Consider the following 15,071-nt stretch of genomic DNA (forward strand, 5'->3'; position numbering starts at 1 on the left):
TGAGGGTATTCTGCCCACCAAGATTCCACCCTTACAACTAGCATTTAGGGTTCCCATCCTAGGTCACGAAGGGGCTCGTCAGATTCTAGGAACAATGCAGGATTTACAGCCAGAGCCCCCTCTTGCACCCACATCTCCTACTGCTTGAGACTATTCCTACTGATAGACCTTTTGCTATTGGAGTCGATCTAAGCCTCTCGAAGCAATAACCATGACCCCCTTGGAGTAGGGTCTCGCCGCTAGCTTGGGGGTAGCCTAGCGTGATCCTTCCTTTTATTCCATTGTCAATAATTTCAATCAAAGATCTAGATTCTAGCAAACACAAACAATGACAATCACACCATCGTGCAACTCACAGCTTTATATGGCCAAGGTAGAGTCCTAAGGTTACCTTACATTCTAATGAGGATTCTCCTCCCCATAAATAAGTGTTGAGTACGTCTCTTATAACATGTTAAGCAAGGCATGAATTTCCCGTTTGGTCTATCTTACCCAACATAAGTGAACTTCCTTGAAGAAATATATTCTGCCAATAACTGAAGGAGATGAATTATAGGACTCTTAAATAGACATCTAGTTTTCATAACAAGCGTTAGTCAACACTTAAACTTGCCGCATTTGACCATAAATATATTGAATGTGCAGAAGGACATGTGTACAATAACCTTCGACAATTATTTCTAACATAATTCTACGATTTAGAATCTCAATTAACCTAGCTGCAATTCATAACGAATAATCATTTATGCTTGTAATAGTATGCTTTCTAGATGAATTTATCAATTCATGTAAGTGAAAAATATGGAAGCTAATATTTTATGTAGAGAAATAATAATCTAGTAATGAATAACCTAGTTTGGTAGCGTGACAACATTAGGAATTTCGTATTTTCTTGCACTTGCATTAGCCACACCCGAAGTTCCATTGGTAGTGGCAACTCTGGCAACCTTGGGCACTCTCGCATCTCTAGCAATATCCGTTGCTTGACCGGTTGTGATGGTTCCCATGGTCTTTCCACTTCGTTGCTTGGAGCTGTCATCCATGAGTGGTTCAAGAGATAGGGAAGATGGAATAGATTTGAGATGGGAGAGCGTAGGAGAAGATGGCTTAGTTGAAGCCGGGGTAATTCTTCTCTCTCTCTCTCTCTCTCTCTCTCTCTCTCTCTCTCTCTCTCTCTCTCTCTCTCTCTCTCTCTCTCTCTCTCTCTCTCTCTCTCTCTCTCTCTCTCTCTCTCTCTCTCTCTCTCTCTCTCTCTCTCTCTCGTCTCTCCTCTTAGGTGTATCCTTCTACCTCTCTCTCTCTCTCTAACTCTCTCTCGCAGCCTCTCGGGGTCTCCTTGTGTCCCTCTAACTCTACCCATGCCTCTTATTTATAGTGAATTGGAGAAGAAGGTTTGTGGCTGAGAAGAATAGGTCTTTGTGGAGGGGATCTTGGAAAAATTAGTGATCTAATGCTCAAATCATAAATTCGACGGTTTCATTGGTTTTAAAAGGGGGTAGAACCCCAAGACACTTGCAAGACACTTGGTTAGAAATATTTATAATCACTCCTTCTTCTCCCTGTTCGAAGTGTTGTTTTCTGTCTATGGACTGTGATTGCAATGCGCACAATTTCGACAATCCTTTCTTTTTCATTAAATTTCCAAATTTGGCTAAAAAATCACTTGCATTCTTTTTTTTTACATGACATCCTATTCTAGAAATCTTCCATAGCTTTTTAGGATATTTGTAATATCTAAAATATCTAAAATATACTAGTTTTGCTAAAAAATCTAATATTTTTGGACCATCCATACTATACATATTAATACTAGTGATTATTATGGCTCATAACTCTCGTTCACGTTGTAACTTTCGTGAATGGTGGCTACAGTCCTTGTCAATCTAAGAAAAATTTTAGATTACAATCCTCGATTTTATTTATTTTTAATGTTAGTTAGTTATTAACGTTAGTTCAACTTTTTACTTTAGTTAGTAACCTTACTAACTTATTAATTGACTAACTAACTTTTGAACTAACCAAATCACTTTTATTGCATGGAAATATTACATCCTTCTCCCCTTAGAGAAATCGAGATGTCCTCATCTCAAGAGAAACCGTGGGAATTGTTGATGAAGAGCATTCTCATCTATCCATGTAGCATCTTCTTTGGGATAATCTTTCCACTGAACAAGGTATTCTCTAAGCATTCTACTCCTCAATTTTCTCTCCCTTACATCAATTACTCTATCATGTTGTAGCTCGAGAACTCCTTGGCTAGGTATTACAACTTGTTGATCATCAAGGATATGGTTAGGGTTAGCTACGTATGCTTTCAATAAGCTAACATGAAATACATTGTGGATTTTTATACTTTCAGGGAGTTGTATCTTGTAAGCGCTTGGTCCTAAGCACTTGAGAATCTTATAGGGTCCACAATATCTTGGACTTAGCTTCTTAAATTCTCCTAAAGATAAAGAACTCTTCTTTGGATGGACACAGATGAAGACCATGTCTCCCTCTTTGAAGATTTGTTCTTGCCTTTTTAGATCAGCATACACCTTTTGTCAGTCCTGGGCAGCGTCCCGGTCCTGGGCACAGCTCAAATATCTTGTCTGATAATCTTGATTTGATCATCCATTTCTTCTAACATATTTCTCGAAGCTTCTACCCTTAGAGTAGGATCGAAAAAATTAAGTGGTATATGGCAATCTAGACCATATAGTGCTTGAAATGGAGTCATCTAAATACTTTGATGATCGGAGGCATTATAAGAAAAATCCATTAAGGATAGGCACTAAATCCACCTTTTAGGATCCTTGCTGCAATATATGCGCAGAATATCCTCAATTACTTGATTAATTCATTCTATCTACCCATCAGTTTGTGGATGATAAGTAGTAATGAAATAAAGTTGGGTTCCAATGGCTTCAAATAAACTCTTCCAAAAGTATGATGTGAAAAGAGAATCATGATGATGATCCTTTTAGGTAACCCACGTAACCTAAAAATCTCTTTTATAAAAAATCTAGCAATATCTGAGGCTTTGTAATTGGTTTTTGTTGGAATAAGATGAGTGATCTTTGTTAGCATGTCTATTATCACCATTATTGAGTTATATGCTCCTTGTACAGAAGGTAATCCAACTACAAAGTCCATGCTAATAAATTCCCATTTCATCTTGGGAATGCCAAGTGGCTAGAGTTTTCCTGGTAACTTGACATGTTCAAATTTTACCCTTTAGAAATTTAGACATTCAATGACATACTTAAGTACATCACCCTTGATTTTTTGCCAATAGTAGCTTTTCCTGACAGCATTAAGGGTTTTTGCATACCTCAGGTATCGTGAAAAAGAAGAATCATGTGCTTCCCAGAGTATCCTTCTCTTGAGAGTCTAACTTGAAGGAATGCATAGTCTGATTCTAAAATAAACAAGTCATTTGTTTTCATCTGTAGAGAATTCTTGATACTTAGTCTTGATCTTGGGATCTTGTTCCTTATTCTAAACTTTCCAAAATAATTGTTGATAGTCTGGGTCCTTATTTGCTTCATCCTTAGTTAACTCGATGATAAGATTAGTTGGCATTAATACCATTGTAGCTAGAGTTTCTGCCCTAGATGGTTCTTTAGTGATAAGAGCATTAAATAAGGCTTTACGACTAAGGGCATCTGCTACTACATTTTCTTTGCTAGGTCTAAACTTAATTTCAAAGTCATACTCTTGTATAATTTCAACCCACCGTCATTGCCTCATATTAAGATCAAGTTGGGTAAAAATCCACTTAAGACTTTTATGATCTATGACTAGGGAAAACTTATTTCCAAGCAAGTAATGTCTCCATAATTTGAGAGCATGAATCACAGCTAACAACTCTAGGTCGTGAGTAGCATATCTCTTTTCATGGGTTTTCAATTTTCATGGATTTTCATGCTTTTTTAGTAGGTCTATAAGAGGTGCTGCAATTTGGGCATATTTTCTGATGAATATCCCATACCATCCTGTTAGACCTAGAAAAATTCTCACTTCTTTGATAGTGGTTGGGGGTGGCCAATCTTGAACATCTTTGACCTTGGCAGGATCTACTAATATACCTTCAGCAGACACTATGAATCCCAAGTACTCAATCTTCCTTTTGAAGAAGGCACACTTCTTCTTCTTGGCATACAACTTGTGTGCTCTCATTGTCTCCAAGACAATGCGAAGATGTGGTTCATGATCTTCTTCCTCCTTAGAATAAGTTAGGATGTTATCAAATAATATAAGAACAAAATCATCAAGATGAGGTCTGAAAATGTATTGTATTAACCTATTGAAGATAGCCGGGACATTTGTCAACCTCCTCCCACAAAATCTTAAGGTCATCGACTAATGGACGAAGATACACGTCCATATTTTTGACTTTGTAGCGGCCAGGATGAGATGTCCTTTCTCCGTAGAAATCCATGGAGGGATATTGTAATTGACAAGGACTATAGGCCACACACTGTAAGAAGTTGAGCATAGACAGAATGGGTTCACGCCATCCATTGCAAGATCGATCCGAAGATTCCTTGGCTCTCGGGCAAAGCCTAGGAAGATAGAGTCAATGTGACTCCATGCGTGTGAATCCACTGATATTCATTGAACTCCATCTGTGGACCTATTATGCACATGCCACGTTGTCAAGCTCACCGTGCTGGATGTACCAAACATGTGGTTTATGCGAGGGATAAGCGGAAAGTGTCTAAGAACTTTTTTAGGGATGGTTTGCCCTTGCAAGTCCTGTCAATACCTGTGAGAACTACACTTTGGACATGTCTCCATAGTCTCGTATTCTCCTCGAAACAGTATGCAATAGTTGATACATGCATGGATGTTGTTGAAGTCCATGCCAAGGTTTCGTAAAACATGTCATGCATCATCACGAGGCCCATGCATTGTATTTGCAAGTGGTAATATATGATACTTCAGTAACCTGAAAAAAATCATAAAACACCTTGAAAAAGCACAAATGTTTTTAATGATAGTGCCAAAAAGAAATCAACGAAGCATACGTACAAGGTACCTAATCAACTCGGTCACACTCGCATCGCTCCACCCGTATTTTGCTTGCACACTTAGAAGTGCAAGCAGTGTCTTCAGGCGAGATACTCGATGCCTATCATATAATGGTACGGATGCTTCCTCTCTAAGCGGATCAGAAGTCTCGACATCCATAGGAATCAATGCATCGATCATTGCCTCCATCTCAGGCTCCAAGATTGTAGGCAAGTCTCGAAGGCTACATGTCTTCTCTGGTATTGACAGTATAGATTAGGTAGTACCTTCCAAGTGGTGGATTGGCTCAGGCACTCCATCCATCGCATACCCACAAACTCTTCTAATTGGCCACAAAGGGTGCACTCCTCCTTGGGACGAGACGTCACCTCCCTAGATAGAAAATTTGCCAACCACACCCAATCTTTTTGTATATGGTATTTAATTAGCTTGTGAATACAATGCATGATTGATATAAACTTTTCTTACCATTTGCTCAAAATCTAAGATCGCCTGATCAATGATCTCAGATTGAAACTCGCCGAAGCATCGTACGTGTTCTATAGACAATCGACGTTTTCATCTAATTGCCAGCTTACATTGAGAGCAAGGACATGGGACAAGTTGATTAAGATATGCCTCGCGATCTTGAACATCACGACCTTCATCGTTTTCCATTTTGTCTACGTTACGACAAACAATTTGTTTTTGTTATCATTCTTTTTTTCTTTCTTAAATTGTTTGAGAAGGGATTTCTTCTCTTGTAACTCAGCAAAATTAACGTATGTAAAGTCTCCACCCACCCACAAATTAACGTATGTCGAAGTGTTTCCCGTATCGTGGTATTGTACCGGGCCTCGCCACCACTCTCTCTTTGTTTTTTATCCATTCATTCTCTCCTCTCCTTCCATCTCTCTCTCTCTTTCTCTTTATTTATTATGATGTATGTTTATTTCCTCTCTCTCATTCCTTCTTCCTTTTTCTCTTCCTCCCCCTCTCTCATTTCCTTTAACAAAACATATATCTCTCTCTACTATCAATTTCCTTTAAAACATCTCTCTCTCTCTATCACTACCACTACAATAAACAAGAAAGAAGAAAAAACTACTACTACCACTACCACTACCACTACCACTACTACAAACAAGAAAATAAGAAAAAACTAGTACTACTATCACTACTATAACAACAACAACAAACAAGAAAACAAAACAACAATAAACAAGAAAACAAAAAAAACTATTACTACAACAACAACAACAACAACAACAAACAAGAAAACCACTACTACTACTACAACCATGACTACGACTACGTCTACGACCACGACTATGACTACCACTACCACTACGACTACGACCACGACCACAACCACAACAAACCACTACCACTACCACTATACTAAACAAGAAAAGAAGAAAAAAAAAAGCAATAACAACAACTACTACTACGACAATAACAACAAATAATAAAAGAAGAAAAAACTACTACTACTACTACAAAAAACAAGAAAACTAAACAACAATAAACAAGAAAAGAAAAAAAACTACTACTACTACTACTATAACAAACAAGAAAACTACTATTAATACTACTAATACTAGTACTACAATTACGACTACGACCACCACAACAACTCTCTCTCTCTCTACTACTACCACTACCACTACAATAAACAAGAATAGAAGAAAAATGAACAATAACAACTACTACTACTACAACAAACAAGAAAAGAAGAAAAAACTACTACTACTACTACTACTACTACAATAACAAACAAGAAAACTAAACAACAATAAACAAGAAAAGAAAAAAAACTACTACTACAACAACAACAATAACAATAACAACAAACAAGAAAACCACTACTACTACTACTACTTCTACAACCACGACTACGACTACCACTACCACAACAACTACTACCACTACAATAAACAAGAAAAGAAGAAAAAACAATAACAACAACTACAACAACAACAACAACAACAACTACTACTACTACTACTACAACAAACAAGAAAAGAAGAAAAAACTACTACTACTACAACAACAACAAACAAGAAAACTAAACAATAATAAACAAGAAAAGAAAAAAAAAACTACTACTACTACAACAAACAAGAAAACTACTATTACTACTAGCATTTGCAACGCAAATAGCGAAACTGCTATTTTGCGTCGGAAAGCGCCGTCGCTATGCCTCCGTATCCTTGTAGTGATTCTCCTCCCCATAAAGAAGTGTTGAGTATGTCTCTTATAACATGTTAAGCAAGGCATGAATTTCCCATTTGGTCTATCTTACCCAACATAAGCGAACTTCCTTGAAGAAATATATTGTGCCAATAACTCAAGGAGATGAATTATAGGACTCTTAAATAGACATTCAGTTTTCATAACAAGCATTAGTCAACACTTAAACTTGCGGCATTTGACTATAACTATATTGAATGTGCATAAGGACATGTGTACAATAACCTTCGACGATTATTTCTAACATGATTCTACGATTTAGAATCTCAATTAATCTAGCTGTAATTCATAACGAATAATCATTTATGCTTGTACTAGTATGCTTTCTAGATGAAGTTATCAATTTGTATAAGTGAAAAATATGGAAGCTAATATTTTATGTATTTATTTTATGTAGCAAAATAATAATCTAGTAATAAATAACTTGGTTTAGCAGCATGACAACATTAGGAATTTTGTCTTTACTCGTCCTTGCATTAGCCACACCCGATGTTCCATTGGTAGTGGCAACTCTGGCAACCTCGGGCACTCCCATATCTTTGGCAATATCTGTTGCTTGATCGGTTGCGGTGGTTCCCATAGTCTTTCCACTTTGTCGCTTTGGAGCCGTCGTCCCCACGAGTGGTTCAAGAGATAGGGAAGGCGAAATAGATTCGAGATGGGAGAGCATAGGAGAAGATGGCTTAGTTGAAGACCGAGACATGGGAATTGAGGTAACTCCCTCCCTCCCAGCCTCTCTCTCTCTCTCTCTCTCTCTCTCTCTCTCTCTCTCTCTCTCTCTCTCTCTCTCTCTCTCTCTCTCTCTCTCTCTCTCTCTCTTGGAGGGGTATCCTTCTACCTCTCTCTCTCTAAAACTCTCTCGCAACCTCTTAGGGTCTCCTTGTATCCCTCTAACTCTCCCCATGCCTCTTATTTATAGTGAATTGGAGAAGAAGGGTTGTGGCTAGAAGAAGAGGTCTTTGTGGAGAGGATCTTGGAAAAATCAGTGATCTGATGCTCAAATCATAAATCTGATGGTTCCATTGGTTCTGAAAGGGGGGTAGAACCCCAAGATACTTGATTAGAAATATTTCGGATCACTCCTTCTCCCTATTCGAAGTGATGTTTTCTATCTGTGGACTGCAATCGCAACGCGTGTAATTTTTTCAATCCTTTCTTTTTCATTAAATTTCCAAATCTGGCTTAAAAATTACTTGCCTTATTTTTTTACATGACATCCTGTTCTAGAAATCTTCCATAGATATTTAGGATATTTATAATATCTAAAATATACTAGTTTTTCCCAAAAATCTAATATTTTTGGACCATCCATACTATACATATTAATACTAGTGATTAATATGGCTCATAACTCTCGTTCACGTTGTAACTTCTGTGTGAATGGTGGCTACTGTCCTTGTCAATCTGATAAAAATTTCAAATTTAGATCCTCAATTTTATTTATTTATTTATTTTTAATGTTAGTTAGTTATTAATGTTGGTTACTTTTTTTACTTTAGTTAGTAACCTTACTACTTATTAATTGACTAACTAACTTTTGAACTAACCAACTCACTTTTATTGCGTGGAAATATTACATAGTCAATGGAGGTCAACTGTAAGAAAGAAAGTAGCCCTAAAATTTTTGGAAATAACCTTATGCGTTGGTTCCTTTAAAAAAGACATCTCTACTAATTCTTTATATCTTTCAACTTGCAGAATATTTTTGTAAAACTTGAGATTTGGGCTTACTCTTATACATAATATCTTCAAATTCTAGATGAGAATTATAATTCACAAATGTACAAAAAACATTGAAGCTACCATTAAGCTAGCCAAGTCTTGTAAAATCTATAAATCTATTGTAATGTACCAATCTAGTGTAAGCAATTCATGTGGGTCCAAGGGTATTGTAACTATGCACGATGATTGGACTATGGAGAGAGAAAAGAAGTTGAGAGCACTTGCCTTTGAGGATGACTCATCTATGTGAGAGGTAGATTGAGCCACTGATAGTCGAAGTTGTTGACTTGAAAAGAGCTCAATGATGGGACATTGCATGGTACTATTATTCTTTCAGGATCTCAGCTCTATCACGACTCAACTACCTCTCACCTAGTTGGCTCATACTCTAGCTCCAAGCCAACAAATCTCTCTCTCTCTCTCTCTCATGGAAGTAAGAGAAGGAGAAAAAAACTTAAACTCAAAGTTGCACACATGAGAATGAGCTCTCTATTCACTTTTTCACCTTTTATACATTAGGTTTAGAGTTACATTGGTGTTCCTTTAATTGCATATCCATTAATTTGGAAACTGGAAGTTTTTTGCTTAAATTTATAGGTTTTGGACCAGCCATAAACCTCGCATGCTCATATACATGGATGACATTGATTGATGCTAAGATAGTGGTAGTCTAGACATAGTCTAGTACTTGGCTTTCTTTTTTGACCTCAAGGGGCTGACTTATTGGGTGGCTTGGTGATTTACTTCTTAACACTAGAAATCGCTAAGGTATTCATTGGAATCCACTTCAAGATAAGGGGGCAACTTATAACCTTGTGGAATTGCTTGGTAACCACGATCTTGAAGAGCACCACTCTACAAACTGTCATAGAAGATTGGGTAATCACCTTTGTGGTCTCCCAATCTCATGAGATAGACCATTTGCATCTTGGGCAAGGTTGGAGCCCGTGTGCACTTCACAAAAGTGAGGAATTTCCTCTTGGCATTGAGCACGAGACATGCACTTGCCCATGTATATACTCAAGTTCAAAACTTGGTGACAACTCTTGGTCCAAGTCATTAATCCACTAAAGTGATTCATCAACACAAAGTCCTCTTCGAGTCATAGTGCCACTCGAGGTAATCTTGAGCATCCTAGGCTCATCTTCCATCCATAAATCTACAAGAGGAAATTCCATCTATATATCCCCAAATCTTGGATGGGGAAGAGCCACTCAAAGCTACAGTCTTGCATGGATGTTGAACCATGCAAGACCAATGAGGGAACACTCTTTTTGGATGTCTAAATCTCTCTCTCTCTCTCTCTCTCTCTCTCTCTCTCTCTCTCTCTCTCTCTCTCTCTCTAGTTTGGTTGAAACTTTGCCAATTAGTGAGAGTTTATCTCCTAACAATGTTAGGGTGGTAACTAGGCGTCAAAAATTGAAAGACGGAAATATGACCCTAGTAAAATTAAAGTTAATGTTAAACCTAGTAGGGATGATAAGAAGATGTTGGATGCCCAGACGGGTCATCCTAAAAATGACACGTTTTAGAGGAGCCTGTGGTTAAAAGAAGATGGGTCATCCTAAAAATGACACGTTTTAGAGGAGCCTGTGGTTAAAAGAAGATGAAATCAAAAGAAAAGGAGGATACTAGGATTATTAAGAAGCCAAAAGAGCAGTTGGTGTGGAAAGAAAAGAGAGTAGTGGCAAACTTCCATGAGTTTGACCTAGTAAACAAACTTTATGAAGTTAAACCGAATATGAATCTACTACAAATGATCCAATTGTCACCGAATGTTTATAAGGAGTTTAACAAATCCCTATGAATGGGTTATGTTTTGGAACATTTTGGTGACCATTGAGTGGGTACTGAATGGTGGGATCATGTTGTAATAACCCCATAAGAACCCCCCTTTTTCATCAAATTAATCGAAACTTTTTCAACACCCCCTGTTGACGCCACCAGCCCGGTGGAGGGAGGGGGAGCTGCAATAACAGTCCACGAAGGTGAAGAAAAAGATGATGATAGTGGAGCTACATATGGAAACGATAGGCTTCATCTAGTTGACGATGCGATCAATGATGGGGGGAGGGGCACACGTGTGCCACCTCTCTCTCTCTCTCTCCCCCCCCCCCCACTATCTCTTCTCCCCCAAGATTATCAACTGCATGGCGGGGGGGCCAAATTGGCCGCCTAGGTAGAGGTAAAAGGAGGGGCCTCGTGTCAGCCCCCCCCCCCCCCCAATAATACCTTCCTCCCCCCTTATAAACCCCCCCCCCCCCCCTTGAACAAGGGAAAGCATGTTATCCCCCCCCCCCCCCCCAGTTGCCAATTTGTGGAGTGAAAGAGAGAGAGAGAGAGAGAGAGAAGAAGAAGGCTCAAGAAGTTCCTTCCCTCCTCCTCTTGGAGAGGGGTCACAAACACCCTCCTTTCCTCGCTATTTCCGCAAGAAGTGCCCATACTCAAGTAGCGCATAGGAAACACTTGCAAGAAGGAGTGCTCCGAGAGAAGAGAAGCCGCATCCCAAGCTCCGAAATGGCCCCAAAGCGCAAATTCGCCCAAGCAGCGAGAAAGGCCGCAACCGCGGAAGGAGGATCGTGCAAAGATGCTATGGCTAATACGAAATGGCTATTGGGTATAAATACCAACTCATCACTCCAAAACTAGGTACCACAATGATGTCTTGTCCTATGAGTGGAATGGTAGAACGTAACTTTCATGGAAGAGAATCATACTTTTGCATCATATAGTTTGTGTAATTTGAAGGGTAGATGCATAGGTTTGAATCTAATTCACGATGGTCACGATAATTACAAGTTGATTAACATTTATGGGTTGTCTGCAATACTAAGCTGATTAGTAAGCACAAATTTGCAAATGCATCCTAGAATACTGATTCGTAAATGTACAAGCTCTTGCAAAGGATTGCATAAACCATTAAAGAGAGTTAGCTTGCACTTACATAAAGCGTGATGAATTCTTGTACTTCCCACTTAAAAGTATAAGTCGCAATTTATGATTTTTCTTTCCATAAATTCATTGGAGTGAATTTTCAAGGAATGGAAGCTCCACACTATATCATCAAATCAAGAAAAACTTGGATCTAGATTTGCGTGGCATTGTGGATAGTTTCGATTGCACTACATGATAGAGATTCATCTTAAAAGATAGATTCAAGATGTGCATACAAATTTTTAAACTTAATTGCAAGAGGCAATTCGATAAGTGAATCCCTAGATGGTAATTAATGCTAGGGTTTAATTGTAAATAAGTCAAATTAATGCTTTAATCATAGATTGACTTAGAATCAAGTCAATATGCTCATAGGTCTCTACCCTAGCAACTAGCCGTGATAAGTCCAATAACACTCTTAGAGGTATCATTGAAACCATGATATAACTTGATGTCAATACAAGAAAACTCGAATGTCATATCCGCATGGAAGAAAGACAATTCGCCATGTGACATTTGATGCTTGCAACTACTCAAGGATTGCAAAGGACTTAGCTTACTCTTGGTTTGCACGAGAGATGAACAAAAGTTTATGTCATGAAATCTTGAGGGAATGAATCCCTAGAGTAGACTTAGAAACCTCAATAGAGTTCTATGAAGGAAAATGGTTACCGAATGACCAATTTGGATCCTAGATTGAATCATCAAGTTCTTGTGATCTCAAAACAAGAAACCCTGATCTAAAGGTTGATAAATTAGGGCAATTACCATCCAGGAACTATTGGATATAAACCCAAATGCATAAATGCTCGCTATCCTGTCACAGAAAAATGAGGGACAGAACAAGGATATTCCCTACCCCCTCAAAAGGCCAATTGTAGTTTACACCAAGGCAAGAGAAATCCAAAGAGTGACTGCTAAGCGTTCAAAATGGGAACTTGACCTTAGCAGATGTTCTGAGCACTCACCTCCATTATTGTTTGTGCTTGTAAATTTAGGATCATTGTCTATGAAAGGATTCTATGACCCAAGCTCACATAACAATTGGTATAATGAATCAGGTTAAATTCATGGAGGCCGTGCCAAACCACCCCCAGCTAGCAGTCAACCCTATCCAAGGGGGTTCTAAATAACCATGATGAGAATATGGGCCAAACCCACCACGAGAGGTCTCTTCATGGATTAGTTTGAATGTAGGAGGACGCTCAAATGCCACCGGGTGCTCTGGGTGTAAAGTCCTTGCCCCTGGGTCCTACTCAAGCAATCTACGTGAACTCGAGGATGGAGTCTTGAGGCCCTGTTACTAGTGCAAGGGCGAAACTTGGAGGAAAATAAGATGCATCCTTGCGGATCGCAGGAAACGTCCTATGGACGGAACTTGTATCTCAACTGAAATGTTAATATAAAGTTTACTTCCAAGGAACTTGTCTAAGTTTTTTTCGTGTCAATGCATAAATTACATAAAGGAACATGTGGCTCACAGGTTAATTAAGGAACCTACTTGTATGTGTTTCCACTAATGTTCCTTAGGTAAGTAGGAAACTAAAGATACCAAGGGAAGCAGGTGGACGGGTCCGTCCTATGGCAGGGTGGACGGGTCCATCCTACGGTAGGCCAAATTTAGGTCAATCCTAGTGGGTTTGACCATGAATGTTCCATTGCAAGGCGAACTCGAGAAACCCTAGGCGACAAACCCCATAACATTCCATGGGAGTGCCGAGTGGCACCATTTAGATTCATCTCTTGATGGACCGCTAAAAACATATCTAGACAACGCACATTACACATGTAGAGAAGCATTGCCCCAGGAAGCAGGCATATGTCAATGGAATTCTGATAGATAATGCAGTGGTATACCTCGGCTCATCCGTAAACATCATGATTATGGATTTATTGGAGAGGTTGGGTCTAACAATCCAAAAGAATGTTATCTCGATTTTAAAAATGGATGATGATATCCTAAGACAATCAGAAGGAATGGTAACGGAAGTACATGTGACGGTTGCTAACATTGAATGTGTTCTTGAGATTTGTGTTATTCGATTTATTGGGATGTCAAGCTATTAGTTGCTATTTGGATGTTCGTGGATATTATATTTTGATTATTTTGTAGATATCCCAACCATTTGACTAATTTTTGGGTGAGTATTAAAGAGAATAATTTTGGACCTTGAGTGCTCATTGGATGAAAGGGAATTACCTCCCACTACAAATTGTAAGACAGTTGAGGGAACTTCAACTGTTGGAACCATAAGTTCCAGTGATTTTGAAGAGAGTTCTACCATTGAGGAGGTTTAAATGAGCCAATAGAGGAAAAGGATAGGATTCGTGATGCTAATATGATAGAGTTGGATCTTGGAACTCCCAATGATCCCCACCCCATTAAACTTAGCATTATGTTATATGTTGATGAGAGTGCGAATTATGTGGCACTTCTATAAAAGTTTAGGGATATTTTTGCATGGAATTATCACAAACTCAAGGGAATTCCCCCCTCTATTGTCGTGTGCATATGATCGCATTAAAGGAAGGTAGTAAGCCAGTGAGGCAAAAGGTAAGGTGTATACATTTTGAGTTGAGAGAACCTCTTTTTGAGGAATTGATGCATTTAAGAAAGGCTGGTTTGATCTTTCTCATTGAAAATACAGACTGGTGATCACTGATGGTAAGAAACCCCCAACAAGAAGCAAACTAAAAGAAGCAATCCATTGAACCTCCGTATTAGCCTAAGTACATGTCCACGCATATTATTTAAAATTAAATATATACATGATCAACTCCTTAAGTGTGGGACATACCTATGGAGTTTCGACTTGCCTACAATTAGACCCATCTCCCAATGCAAGAATATGTGTCCTATGTAAGAGAAAAAACTACTTGTGAGGTTTTAATTTGCTGGCTCATAGAGAGCCCAACTCGTCATCTCAACTTTCAATAATAAGCTAAACAAAATAATCATGTCCATGCAATTCAAAATCCCACAAGAAATTCATGAGTGCCTAGACCAAGTGTTAAGTGGTCAAGAAGAGACTAGAGAGTTGAGAGCACCACCCCAAAATGGAACCATGTTTATATAGATTGTAAAAATGAATAGAGAGCTCATTCTTGGTTATAAAAACTTTGGGAATCCCTTCTTCTCATATCTTATTCTCCTTCTTCCCAAC

The sequence above is a fragment of the Lygodium microphyllum genome, chromosome 23 (genome assembly GCF_053477565.2).
Source record: "Lygodium microphyllum isolate KBCC chromosome 23, Lygodium_microphyllum_v1.1.10, whole genome shotgun sequence".
NCBI lineage: Eukaryota > Viridiplantae > Streptophyta > Polypodiopsida > Schizaeales > Lygodiaceae > Lygodium > Lygodium microphyllum.